Genomic DNA, 13441 nt, shown 5'->3' with positions numbered 1-13441 from the left:
GCCAACTGGGGCCTCTATCCCACAAACCTTGATATCATGACCTGAGCTGAATCAAGAGTCAAATGCTCAACCGACTGAGTCACCCAGGCGCCCCGGTTTAGAACACTTTTATCTTCTCAAAGAAAGGATACCCTTTAGTCATCACCCTCCAAGCCCCAACTCCCCCAGCTCCCTCACAACCATGAATAGCAGCACCGGCTAATCTAATTTCTGTCTCTATACATATGCCTATTCTTTCTTTATGTAAATAGAATTACATATATGTGGTCTTCTGTGACTGGCTTCCTTTGTTTGGAACTATGTTTTCAAGGTCCAACGGTATGGTACCATGTATCACTATTTTATTCCTTTAAATTGCTGAATACCACTTCTCTATATAGAGATGCCACATTTTATTTATCCATTCAAGAGTTGAGGGGAATTTGGGTTGTTTCTACCTTTTGTTTATTATGAATAATGCTGCTATTGGTAATTATTATTGGTGATGTCTGATGATATTTTGTTGTGATTTTCATGGGTGGAAAGCCAGTGAGGGAGTTGGCACAAATAAGAAAAAGGTGCTGAGTGTCCTCTTTGGGTACATGTCACAACTGAGAGAAGTAACCCATGCAAGATGAAAGCTGAAAATAAAATTCTAATGCATATAGAAAAGTGGAACCTAAGTGACCTGAAAAATTTTTATTTGGAATATACAAAAGTTTTGGGGAAAGCCCTGAGCTCTTTGCTGAACATGAAATGTGGATTTGAGCCAATCTTTTCAAATCTTAAACCTAAGGTAAACTAGAGCTAACATCTGGTGTACATATCAAATTTAGCTTTATGAATGTGTTAAATCAATAACCTAATGAAAGTGAATACGTTTTGATAACCAATAAATAAACCCAATTTCAATAAAATGCAGTTATAAATTATATAGAGATGCATTTAGTCAGTCAGAGAAAGGCAAATATCATGATTTCTTTCATATGTGGAATTTAAGAAACAAAAAAAGATGAACGTAGGGAAAGGGAAGGAAAAATAAGAAAAACAGAGAGGGAAGCAAACCATAAGAGACCTTTAAATACATAGAACAAACCGAGGATGCTGGAGGGGTATTGGTGTGGGGATGGGCTAAATGGGTGACGGGCATTAAGGAGGACACTTGTTGGGATGAGCATTGGGTGTTATACATGAGTAATGAATCACTGCATTCTACTCCAAAAAGCAATATTATATTGTATGTTAACCAAATTGAATTTAAATAAATTAATTAAAAATAAAAACATATTTTCTTTGTTTAAAAATATATATTTCAACTAAACTCTTGAGATTTCAAATACTCAACTCAAATTAAAAATACTAACACATATAGTTGGTAAGATATTCACTAAGAGACATCTTATACCATAATAAAGTGGTCAGTACAATAACGGCATCTATTTGGAACACAAATGTTTAAATTTCCTCCATACTAAAAAAAAAAAAAAAGTTTTTGACAGGCAATGATTAGATAAATTATAGCTTCTCTTAATTTATGAATAATTTCAAAATTTAAGATAAACAATGTTAGCTATTTTATTTTCTTTTTTAAAATGTTTTTTATTCATTTTTAAGAGACAGAGAGCACGCACGAGCATGAGCAGGGGAGGGGCAGAGAGCAAAAGAGACTCAGAATCTTTTTTTTTCACCTTTTTTATGTTTATTTCTTTTTGAGAGAGAGACAGAAAGAGACAGAGGGAGACAGAGCACGAGCAGGGGAGAAGCAGAGAGAGAGGGAGACACTGAACCTGAAGCAGGCTCCAGGCTCTGAGTTGTCAAGCACAGAGCCCGACGCGGGGCTTGAACTCACAAACTGTGAGATCATGACCTGAGCTGAAGTCGGTCGCCTAACTGACTGTGCCACCCAGGCGCCCCAAAGGGAGACACAGAATCTTAAACAGGCTCCAGGTTCTGAGCTGTCAGCACAGAGCCCAGTGTGGGGCTCAAACCCACAGACCATGAGATCATGACCTGAGCCAACATCGGATGCTCAACTGACTGAAGTCACCCAGGCGCCCCTATTTTATTTTCTATGAAATGTTTAATATACTTTGTTCACCATGCAAATGAAAATTGCTAGAACATTCTAATTATACTGTAGCAGTTTAAACCATCACAAATTAGAAAACTGTCTCATTGAACTACTGTACCTTAAAACTGCATGATTTCTTGTTAGACAACATGAAAGAAAAACATACAGTAACTTAGAAGGTATTAAAATGTATTGTTATTTCTAATCGTTAGTCTATTTTGAGTTTAATTGTTAATATCACTTTTAAATGTTGATTAAAATTAAATAATTCTGCCTAAAACAAAACACAAAACAATGTCTTTGTACCTACCACTGTATCTTATATTCACATGTCATACACTCATTGTGAATATATTTAACCTATGACATATTGTTCTGAAAGGGGAGTGTTTTTGTTTTGAAATATAACACTATGGTACATATGAAACTATCATGACTAATCTAACCTAGTTACACGCCAAATGCAGACCATTGATAGTTATTTTTAGTTATTCTTTCTAGTTTTCTTTACCTTATACAGCATGCATTAGATAATTTTCTAAAATTCCATTACACCTCTTACATTACATCTACCTAATTAAAGACATCAGAACTCAAAAATTTGTGTATAATAAGAAGGAAATTACTGGAACAAATATAGCACATGAAAATAAATTTAATGAAAATTTTACATAAAATTCTGCATAAAGGATCAAATAAAAGAGTAGTAGTATTGGGGTGCCTCATGGGCTCAATAGGTTGAGCGTCCGGCTTTGGCTCAGGACATGATCTCACAGTTCGTGGGTTCAGGCCCTGAGTCAGGCTCTGTGCTGCCAGCTCTGAGCTTGGAGTCTGCTTCAGATTTTGTGTCTCTTCCACTTGCACTTTGTCTCTCTGTCTCACTCTCAAAAACAAATAAAAATTAAAAAAAAAATTTTAAGTGTAGTAGTGTCAGGAGATGGAAAATATGATAGAAGGTGAACAAAAGAATCAAATACATAGAATCTGCACTAAGGAAAAGATCTCTGTGCATGTGATTTTAACCATGTGTATTTTTGAGTAGAACTTATACATTGTTGGCAGCTTAAAAATTATAAAATATCACACACTGTAAATACAGATGCTTGAGATTTTATTCTTGAAATCACAACAATAACATAGCCATCTTCCCCTAGACTGAAGCCCATGGATTAGACTTAATCCTGTATTTTAAAATAGCCTGGCATAAATTCATCACCTCCCTCTGGTGCTATCCTCTTCTTTCCATCTCATTCCAATTAGCGTTTCCTGTTCTATTCCACATTACTGTATTTAACTTTTTCTCAGGCATCCAGTAAAACAACCCAAGCACCCAGTAAAAAAGATTTCAGTCAGTGCACTTGAATTCATTTGGGTATATTCTTTTTGTCTTAATCTTTCATAATCTTTCTTATGGATGTGAACTAACCTGGGGATCTAACGAATACTGTTTTTGTATTGTTTTGTTTCCAAACAAAGCAGTCTGCATACTAAACAACGGCCTTATACTTTCATCTATGATGTAGTTGCATTTCATTTGTGATATAGGATTTCCTTCACTCTTTCTCCAGAATATTCGGTTTTTAGTCCAGATTCCCCCACTAATTTCTAGACCAGAGTAAGCTAGGGCATATCTAGCCTGACCCAGCTGCTAATGTGGGAGGAAGTGCCTGCACCAGCAAGGATTGGTGTGAGCAGAAAACAAATGTAAGTGTAGACAGGTATGTCAATGAAGAAAGATCTAATTCTTGAAAAGAAGTCCTTATGTAAGGGTAACTGAAAAGTAAGGACACACAATGCAGATGGCAGGTCAAGAAAACAAACGGGGACAGTGACTGAAAGGTGCTGAATTCTCAATTCAGCAGAGAAATCATTAGTATTCATATTCTGTGCAAGTGGTATTGAAAGGAAAGGCAGAAAGTGGTGTCATTAAGGTGCAAAACTAGGTTTTATTGTTACTGTCAAGAACTGAAATAAACTTTAACAGAGAAGATCGGAACTCTTAATCTGTACAAACTGACTTCTAGAATTTAGCAGTGTTTATCCACAAAAAGCCTAGATTTTTAAATTAAGTCCTAATTATTCTAGGCTAAAGCCCTCTTAAATAATTCTGCATTTTATTTTTAGTGGGGTTAATGATGAACCAGTCACCTTAGCTAAGTCAATTTCAGAAAAAAATATTTCTTAGAAACTTGACAAATACAGTAAAAACTTAACTTTCCCAATACTGACTCAGATTTTTCAAACTACTAACTTCTATATAGTCTGATAGGTTCATCTAAAAAGTAAAGATTTCTGGACTAGATGATCTCCAAGTTCAATTCGTTTTTCAAAGAGTGTTAGTACATTTCAGCATGCACTTTTCGCACCATAAATCCTATGTAGAATGGATCCTCCCCTCAACACATTCAGCATTCTTATTAGAAAGGAGATATATAGGAAAAGCAATTAGAATGCATCAAGTGGAAATTATATACATATATGTGTGTATGTATATATAGTTAGCTATGTGAAAATGTACACACATACCGGCGAAGGAATGGGGGATAATTAGAATGAATGAAAACTTAGGTAGGTTTTGAAATACATACAATGAACAAAATGAAAGAAAACCCCAGTATAAGAAGCCAGTATAAATGCATAAAAGTATAAAAGGATGCCCTATTCCTGGAATGACAGATAGTTCAGGAGGGATGAAATACAAAATGTACATACTGCCTTCAAGTATTGTGGAAAACCAAAATAAAGCAAAACAACACTAGAGAAGCGGATGAAAGCTTCTTACCTTTTGGAGTTCTACCTTATAGGTAATGCCATGTCACTGAATGATTTTAATTTGGAGAGTGACATACTTAGGTTTGTATGGTAAAGAGATCACTCACAAAAATTTGGTTACGCTTTGAATAATTTTTGATCAAGACAAGAAAACTAACAAATATCCAGGAGACAAAGGATAAGAATCCACTGTAAAGGAAGATGGGCATGGGGGCAATGCTGACTACAGAGCAAAAATAAAAGATGGTTTTGGGAGGGTCAAGCATGGTCTGTTGGAATAGGTAGGCTGAGGCAGTGGGATCTGAATCAGCTGAATAAATGTCTAGCAACCGACCTCCACCATTTGTGGCCTTTTTCTGTAATGAATAGTGCTGCAACTGATTTTCTTTTGATTAGTATTTGCCCAGCTAACTTTTGTCTGAACTCCTTTATTTTTAATTCTTAATTTTTATATTTTAACAATGCTCTCAAGAACTCTTGGGCAGATTTATAAGCACAGTCTAAGGGGACCTATCTCTTCTTTTGTTTCAACTGTGACTTTTTTTTATTTAAAAAAAACTTTTAAGGTTTATTTATTTTTGAGACAAAGAGAGAGCATGAACGGGGGAGGGTCAGAGAGAGAGGGAGACACAGAATCTGAAACAGGCTCCAGGCTCCGAGCTGTCAGCACAGAGCCCGATGTTCTGAACTCATGGACTGTGAGATCGGGGCTTGAACTCACGGACTGTGAGATCATGACCTGAGCCGAAGTTGGATGCTCAACTGACTGAGCCACCCAGGCGCCCCTCAACTGTGACTTTTTTTAAATGTAATTGCACTATTCTTTATTGCTTTCTTTTGTGTTTTCTATTCTGCAACATTTTGTTTCTTTTTTTCCTTATCTTTCTTTCTTCTTTCCTTCCTCATAGTGTATTAATTATATTTTATTTAGTACCTCCTTCCTTCTGCTAGTTTGGAAGTTATACAATCTCTTTTAGTGATTTCCTTTGGATTTACATACACATCGAGCATCACTGGATGAGAATAACCATACAATAAGTAGATTACCCTTCTTCTGAAGAGTTCCATGTTAACACCAAATCTTTGACCTTCAACTTCCACACCAATTTCCATGAGTTCCTCTGCACTTTACCATAGAACCACTGCAAAATAGTATTTTTTAAATATTTTTTTAATTTTTTTAATTTATTTATTTATTTTGAGAGAGAGAGCATAATTGGTGGCAGGGCTGAGGGGGAGGAGAAAGAGAATCCCAAGCAGGCTCTGCACTGTCAGAGTAGAACCTGATGTGGGGCTCGATCTCATGAATTGTGAGATCATGACCTGAGCCAAAATCAAGAGTTGACCACTAGACATACTGAACCAACCAGGCACCCCAAAAGAGTCCGTATTTCTATTATTATTTTTACTGACATAGCTAATTTAAACTTATCAAGTCTACCAATTTATTTGCCCATAATTGTTTCTTGCAGTTCACACTGCCTTTTGGGTCCTCTCATATAATTTTATTTGTTGAAGCATATCATTTTATGGTTTTTTCAACATGTGCAATTTGTGCCATACCTTTTATATATTTCTCTGAATGTGTCTTTATTTTCCAATCAATTTTAAAGGATAATTTATCTGTGTCTGGCATTCTTATTTGATAATTACTTTTTTCTAGCCACAATAAAAATATTATTTCATGTTATTTTGCCATCAGTTGCGACTAATTAGTAAGTCTGTTTTTAGCCTGCGGTTCTCTGTAAGCAGTCAGCTTTACCCCTGAGATATTATAATATTTTCTTATCATCAAAACTCTGTGCTGTGAAATGCCTATCTCCATCTATTATAGCAAACACATCAGCAAATATATCCTTCTCTTTGAATTTCAACTGGTAGCAGAAGTACATTTAGGTAATGAAAGAACGCTTCAGCCACTAGGAAAAAAATCAATAAAACAAAAACTTAAGTTAAACATTCATCATGATTTAAGAGCAGGTGAATTGTGCCATCGAGAGCTGGATTAAATTTTGGAAAGCTGTTGGAAAAATTGCAACATCACTACATAGTGAAAGGCATATAATTAAAGTAAGATGCATACCCATCAGCGTTCACTTGGTGAAATGTCTCTTTGAGCTTAATTGTGTGTTTTCACATAAAATGAAGTGACCAGTAACTCAAACATGTTTTAAAAACCTTCACGGTTCAACAATGAAGCACTGAATATATTTTTGTTGTTGTTTTAACAACAGTTCGTTTCACTAAAACTCTATGCTGTAAAACTATAAGAAGAAGTGGTTTTCTAGGGAATTTTTTTTAACTTGCCAGATGTTAGAATGAAACGCAGTGCAAGTGAGCAGCATGGAAAATAGAGCTAATGCCTGATAGTTAATTAGACTTTTGACAGCCAATTTTGTGGCGCTAAATGTGATTAAATGTGGCTGTAAGTCTTTGGAGTGACTTTTCTTAGTTTTAAACCTTAATATTACTTTAGTTATATAACATCCTTCCACTGTAACTCTGGTCTCCCCATTTCAAACATTACATGTGGAGATCTACACAATCAGCAGATTTGAATGCAACTGCTGCATTAATTTCTTTTGTAGTAAATATATATCAAAATATCACAATATTTATTCCAATAATATCCCATCTTATATAATTGTATGAAATGCAACTACTACATTGATAACTCAAAGATAATAAAAACTCTAGATGCTATTATAAGGCAGAATTTTGTGCAACATCCAGTCTAGTATTAAAGTACTAATGACAATTTAAAAATGTCATGATCTTTTATTCTTTGTCGTTCTTTTACTTTGTCAAGATATCATATCTTCCACACTCCTTAAAGTGATAAATGTTAATAGTGTTCCTTTTATAAAAGAGATGAATTTCAGAATACTTGACTATATGTAAAAACCTATTATTTTTACAGGTTTTCATTCTCAAATATTATTTGGTACATAAAAATGATGACACTGAATCCTCATCATAAAGCTTTATACTTAGGACTTTCATTCTAATATTTGAGGTAAATGTATCTATGATTCAGTTAATACTTACTAAGAGGGTGCCTAAAATAAAATCATAAAAAAGTCCCTACTAATAGGGCAATAATGTCTTAGCTTACTGAAATAATGTTTACCTGTAGTTCCTTGATGATTCTATATCTTAGTGTTTTCATCTAGAAATGAAAGAGATTGGTCTAATTCTAAAATGCAAAATAACATATTCTATAATTGCATACCTTAACTTACCTGGGAGCTTTTATATAAAAAAGAAGAAATATCTTTAAATATTAACACTGAGTTGAGGGCACTTGGATGGTTCAGTTGGTTAAGCATAAGACTCTTGATTTCAGCTCAGGTCATGATCTCATGGTTTGTGAGATAGAGCCCCACATCAGTTTGGATGTGGGATTCTCTCTCTCCCCCTCTTTCTCATGCTCATTCTCTCTCTCTCTCTCTCTCTCTCTCTCTCTCTCTCTCTGTCTCTCTCTCAAAATAAATATATAAACTTTAAAAAATATATTACCACTGTGTTGAAAAACTGTTTATGCAACTCTGCATAAATATTTCCAGACATATAGAAAACAGCATATTTGGCATTATCATTTGTACTTTTGTTGCTAGTTATTAAGGTCTTATAAAATCTCTTATAATTTGCTATACAGCTCTTCTAACCATCCTACAGGAGGATATATGGCCCACTCTGCTTTTCTCCATCCTCAATTAGGACACAGAATTATCTCAGTCCAATAAAAGCCACTGACTCTAAACTCACCATTTTCCTAAATGAAGATTACTCTTCTATTTTTCCTATTTAAAAGTAAAAATACAATCTACATGAACTCTTTTTTTAAGAGAGTTTCTCTATTTTTGAGAGAGAGAGCACGTGCGCACGCATGCCTGCACATGAGTGGGGGGGGGGCAGAGAGAGGGAGACACAGAATCCATGAACTCTTTTTAAAGAACAATGAGGCTAGGGGCTCCTGGGTGGCTCAGTCAGTTAAGCATCTGACTTCAGTTCAGGTCCTGATCTCACTGCTCCTGAGTTTAAGCCCCACATCAGGCTCTGTGCTGACAGCTTAGAGCCTAGAGCCAGTTTCAGATTATGTCTCCATCCCTCTACCCTTCCCGTGCCCTGCTTGTGAGCTCTCTCTCACTCTCTCTCTCTCAAATATAAAATATAAATACATACCTACCTACCTACCTACATACATACATACATACATACATAGAACTAAAACAAGACTTCTAAGCACAGATAGGTTTCCTCTGAAAGTTGTGTCAAACATTGCTACCATTAGATAGTTTACACACTTACATGCACAGAGAGGTGTATATGTATAAACAAGGAATGATTTTATGACCATCTAACCTTGGGTATGAATTGGGTGTGAATCAGGAGATATTCTCCTGATATCATCTATTCAATTTGCTACAAAATTAAAGGCACAGTAAGTGAGCACACCTCACTGCTAGAAGAAATGTTAAAATTAAAAAACTGAACACAGAAGTGTTGGGCAGAATTAGATCAACCAACCCTAACACACAGCTGGTGGGCAGTATAGAATGGTACAGGTTACTGTTAGTAGTCCAGGTACAATTAGGAGACAAAAGACTTAGTACCTCAAATAGGGAAAGTTTAAAATAAGGAATTGCTGAGGCTCCTGTGTGGCTTAGTTGGTTGAGCATCCAACTTTTGATTTTGTCTCTGGTCATCATCTCATGGTTGTGGGATCGAGCCCACATCAGCTCTGTGCTGAGCGTGGACCCTACTTAAGATTCTCTCTCTCTCTCTCTCTCTCTCTCTCTCTCTCTCTCTCTCTCCTGAGCCCACCCCCCTCCTCTTTGTCTCTCTCTCTCTCTAAAATAAAAATAAGAATAAATAAAATAAGGAATTATTAATTATAATAAAAGAATAACTGTCAAAAAAAGGAGTAAAAAAGTCTCTCAAGAATACTCTAGTAATAATATGAAGTATCGATGGAAGAGCCAAACTAGAAAGGTGTGCCTCCTCCCCAGGTTTGGGATTCAATTCTCATTGGAGAAGGTTGAAGTACACCGGATGGCTCAGAAGTCTATTTAGTTAGCAGGGCCAGAGCTGGTTGGTCCATAGTCACTGGCAAAGTGGGCAACACCATACCTCTTCCCCCCACCCATCTGGTACAGGTGCACAGAGGCTGAAAGGAAGGGAATCACAGCTGGGAATGAGCAGGAAACACTCAACCAGTATGCAAGTGGGCTGAAGCCAGCAGGAGTGCATGGAGGGAGTTGAGGCATTGGGAGCCCATTTCCAAGTGCAAGACCTGGAGTACTCAGTTCCCACCAAAACAAGGTATGCAAACCTGCTGTGGGACTATACATACTCTACATGCAGGTGTGGGAGAGCACCCCTGCATGTCTCTCCTTCACGCACCACTGCAGTAGAAGGACAAACAGAAGTATTCCAGAGCCAGAAAGAGAAGTCCTTCACTCTGCAATGCCCTTGCAGTTCCCTACATTGACGACGCTTAATTTCTGTTTGTTACAAGACATGCTTACAGGATCCTGTTCTATCACTGCAGAACAGGCAACGAAAAGGGAATTGAGAGATGAGAGTCAGTAAATTGATACCTCTCACAATCCCTTTGGAAAATATTTCGGCAGTTTGTTATATAATTAAACAATACTACATCTTTGAATTTATCCAAGAAAATATTTGAATGTTCACAAAAAGACTACCACAAAATAGTCATGGAATGTTTATTTATAAGAACTAACCCAAATATGCATCAACAGATGACTGTTGTCATACAAAGACAATGCTACAGCAATAAAACAAAACAAAACAAACCCCTGAAAAATGCAATACTGTTAGATAAATCTCAAAACCACTATAGGAAAAAATGGCATAAAGGAAAGTATACATGCAAGGTACTTCCATTGGTATCAAGTTATATACAGAACAAGCTAAAGTAAATTAAAGTGAAAGAAATCAGAACAGTGATTGCCTGGATTGGGGGTAGGCAACCAGGGGCATTGGGCAGAGGATGCAATTCAGGGAATGTCTGGAGTGATGGAAATGTTCTTTATCTTAAAGGAGGTAGTGTTAATTCAATTATCTGCATTCACCAAAATGAATCAAACTGTACATTTTCAACTATTGCATCTTATTGCATGTAAACTATCCATTAATTAAAAAAATTCCAGGGGCGCCTGGGTGGCGCAGTCGGTTAAGCGTCCGACTTCAGCCAGGTCACCATCTCGCGGTCTGTGAGTTCGAGCCCCGCGTCGGGCTCTGGGCTGATGGCTCAGAGCCTGGAGCCTGTTTCCGATTCTGTGTCTCCCTCTCTCTCTGCCCCTCCCCCGTTCATGCTCTGTCTCTCTCTGTCCCAAAAATAAATAAACGTTGAAAAAAAAATTAAAAAAAAAATTCTTGGTTTTTTTTTTGTTTTGTTTTGTTTTGTTTTCTCCTGAGGCATCTTTTGAAGTCTCCATCCTCCATGAGAATATTTAAGGTCTTTCTCAATCAATCTTCTCAGGGCAGCAGAGCATACAATCAAAAATCAAAGGTGCAAATTTCACCTCTGAAAAATCAATTCTGCATCAAGGGGTATGTTCTTTTGTAATAAATGCTGCACAATGCAGATAGGTTAAATTAATGAAAAGCAAGTCATAATAGGAAAGAGAATGCAGAACAGGATCTCATTTACTCAAATGTGCATTCAAATCCTACTGGCAAGGTCTACATAAGACTTTAGACGTAACTGCCAGAATTTAACTGTCCTAAAAACAGAAAGAGCTTTTAAGAATGCCCAAAAGTTTAAAAAAGACTAATATTTCGTAAAACCAACGATAATACTGGCTGAAGCAACCAGTTGATAGAATTTCTAACTAAGAACACTTCCAAATATACATAGTAATCTTCAGAACATTTTATGAATGAAATGTTTTGGAACAAAACTAATTAGACTAACCAATTGTTTCAAATATTCCTTCTTTCAGCAGATTGGTCCTGCTTGCACAGAGCTGTAGTTACAACAATGGCAGACATTCTTAGTAAAGCAATGGCGGTAATTATCCTGGCAGGTAAGTAAACCTTATGGGTCTTCCGTAGCCTTCAGTTTGTCACGTCTAATTAATATCATGGCTCACAAAAAAACCAAATAATCCTTTGCAAAGTACTGATCTGACTACTGTTAAATGAAGCTTTCACTGCCTGCCACCTACTTAGGTGGGATTAGATTAAAGCCTCTGGTTTGCTCAAGTGACTAAATCAAATGAGGGTGTATTTTCTGATAGGGCCCTTTCAGTCAGCTTGTTTCGTGAAACAGTTTAATCTGTACTTTACTCTGGTGCAAATGGAAACCTCTAATTGCTATTTACTAAAGGACTGCATCTTTAGCATTGATGTATCAAATTAATGGTTTACCACATCTGGAAATTTAATATCACAAACTGTCAAATTTATAAACCTAAATACGCTGGACATTTTTGTTGCCTAAAGTATTTGTCTAAATATCCAAAATATTCAAAAATACTTTTAGTCATATTCTTGGGGTTGTAAATTGACAATGCAATAGGATCCCATAGGGCCCGCCTCAAATCATTAGAGCAGAATCCAATTCTAGCGACTGACATAACAAAGCCCTATAGAATTACAAGATGTGGTTCCTTACCAAACATGATGGGACCAGTGGATGCAAATGGCTATGATGTTAACTTTATAAGTATTTTTATGTTAAATATTAAAAGTATATTTTTTCTTTCTAGGCTATTACAAAGAACATGATTATAAAAATACCATGTGCAACAGTGATGACAAAACTGAAACATGGTAAATTCTGAAGGACTCCATGACTGATCAGTGGGGAAACAAGGTCAAAGTAAAAAGGAACCAGTGTTGTTGTATGTTATTATTCAACTCTGAAATGTGCATGATAGGTAGTATAATTTGAAAAGCGTCAATATTGCCTTTTTGGATACAAAACCTTCACTCTATTGTATATTATTAATCCTATGAAGAAACTGATATATGTCACTGTGAGATGTAAGAAGAACCTAGAAAATACTCGGTCTGAACTTGCAAATTTAAGTATATTATGAGAAAATGGTTTGGGAAAAGTATTTTCCAGATTCTAATTATACCATTGCTGTCCCTACTTAAGCATATGAACTAACAATGAGTCTGAAAGACTAGAATGATAAGATTATTGTGTGGTATGGAATGGATCTCTTTTAGACTAACCAAGTACTAGAGAAAAGTTCTAAAACAAGGGAGGAATGAAAGGAGAGCTTTCTCATTTGTTCTGGACTAAATGTGTATGTCCCCCTAAAATTCATCTGTTGAAATGCTCACCTGCAAAATGGTACAGTAGTCCCCCCTTAGGCACGGTTACCCTTTCTGCAGTTTCTACTTGTGGTCAACCACCATCTGGAAGCAGTGATCCTACTCCACACATCGGAAGGTGGATAGTGGCCTAAAGCTACATTACAATGTCAGGCCAATCACCACACTTCATCTTACCATTTTATCATCTCACATCATCACAAGGTGAGGAAAGTAGAATAAGATGTGGAGAAAGGGAAAGGACCATATCCACATAACTTTAATTACAGTGTATAGTTAGTTATTCTGTTTTACTAGTAG

At 36.3% G+C, this 13441-nt stretch overlaps 1 protein-coding gene across 4 annotated transcripts in view; it reads right to left on the bottom strand.

Annotated features, from left to right (window-relative positions):
- SPOCK3 (SPARC (osteonectin), cwcv and kazal like domains proteoglycan 3) overlaps positions 1-13441 on the bottom strand; it is a 488708-nt gene that overhangs the window by 270891 nt on the left and 204376 nt on the right. The window lies entirely within an intron of this gene.

Source organism: Felis catus, chromosome B1, assembly GCF_018350175.1.
Source record: "Felis catus isolate Fca126 chromosome B1, F.catus_Fca126_mat1.0, whole genome shotgun sequence".
In the NCBI taxonomy this organism is placed as follows: Eukaryota; Metazoa; Chordata; class Mammalia; order Carnivora; family Felidae; genus Felis; species Felis catus.
Note: the sequence above shows the minus strand (reverse complement) of the source record. Positions and strands in the feature narration are given on the sequence as shown.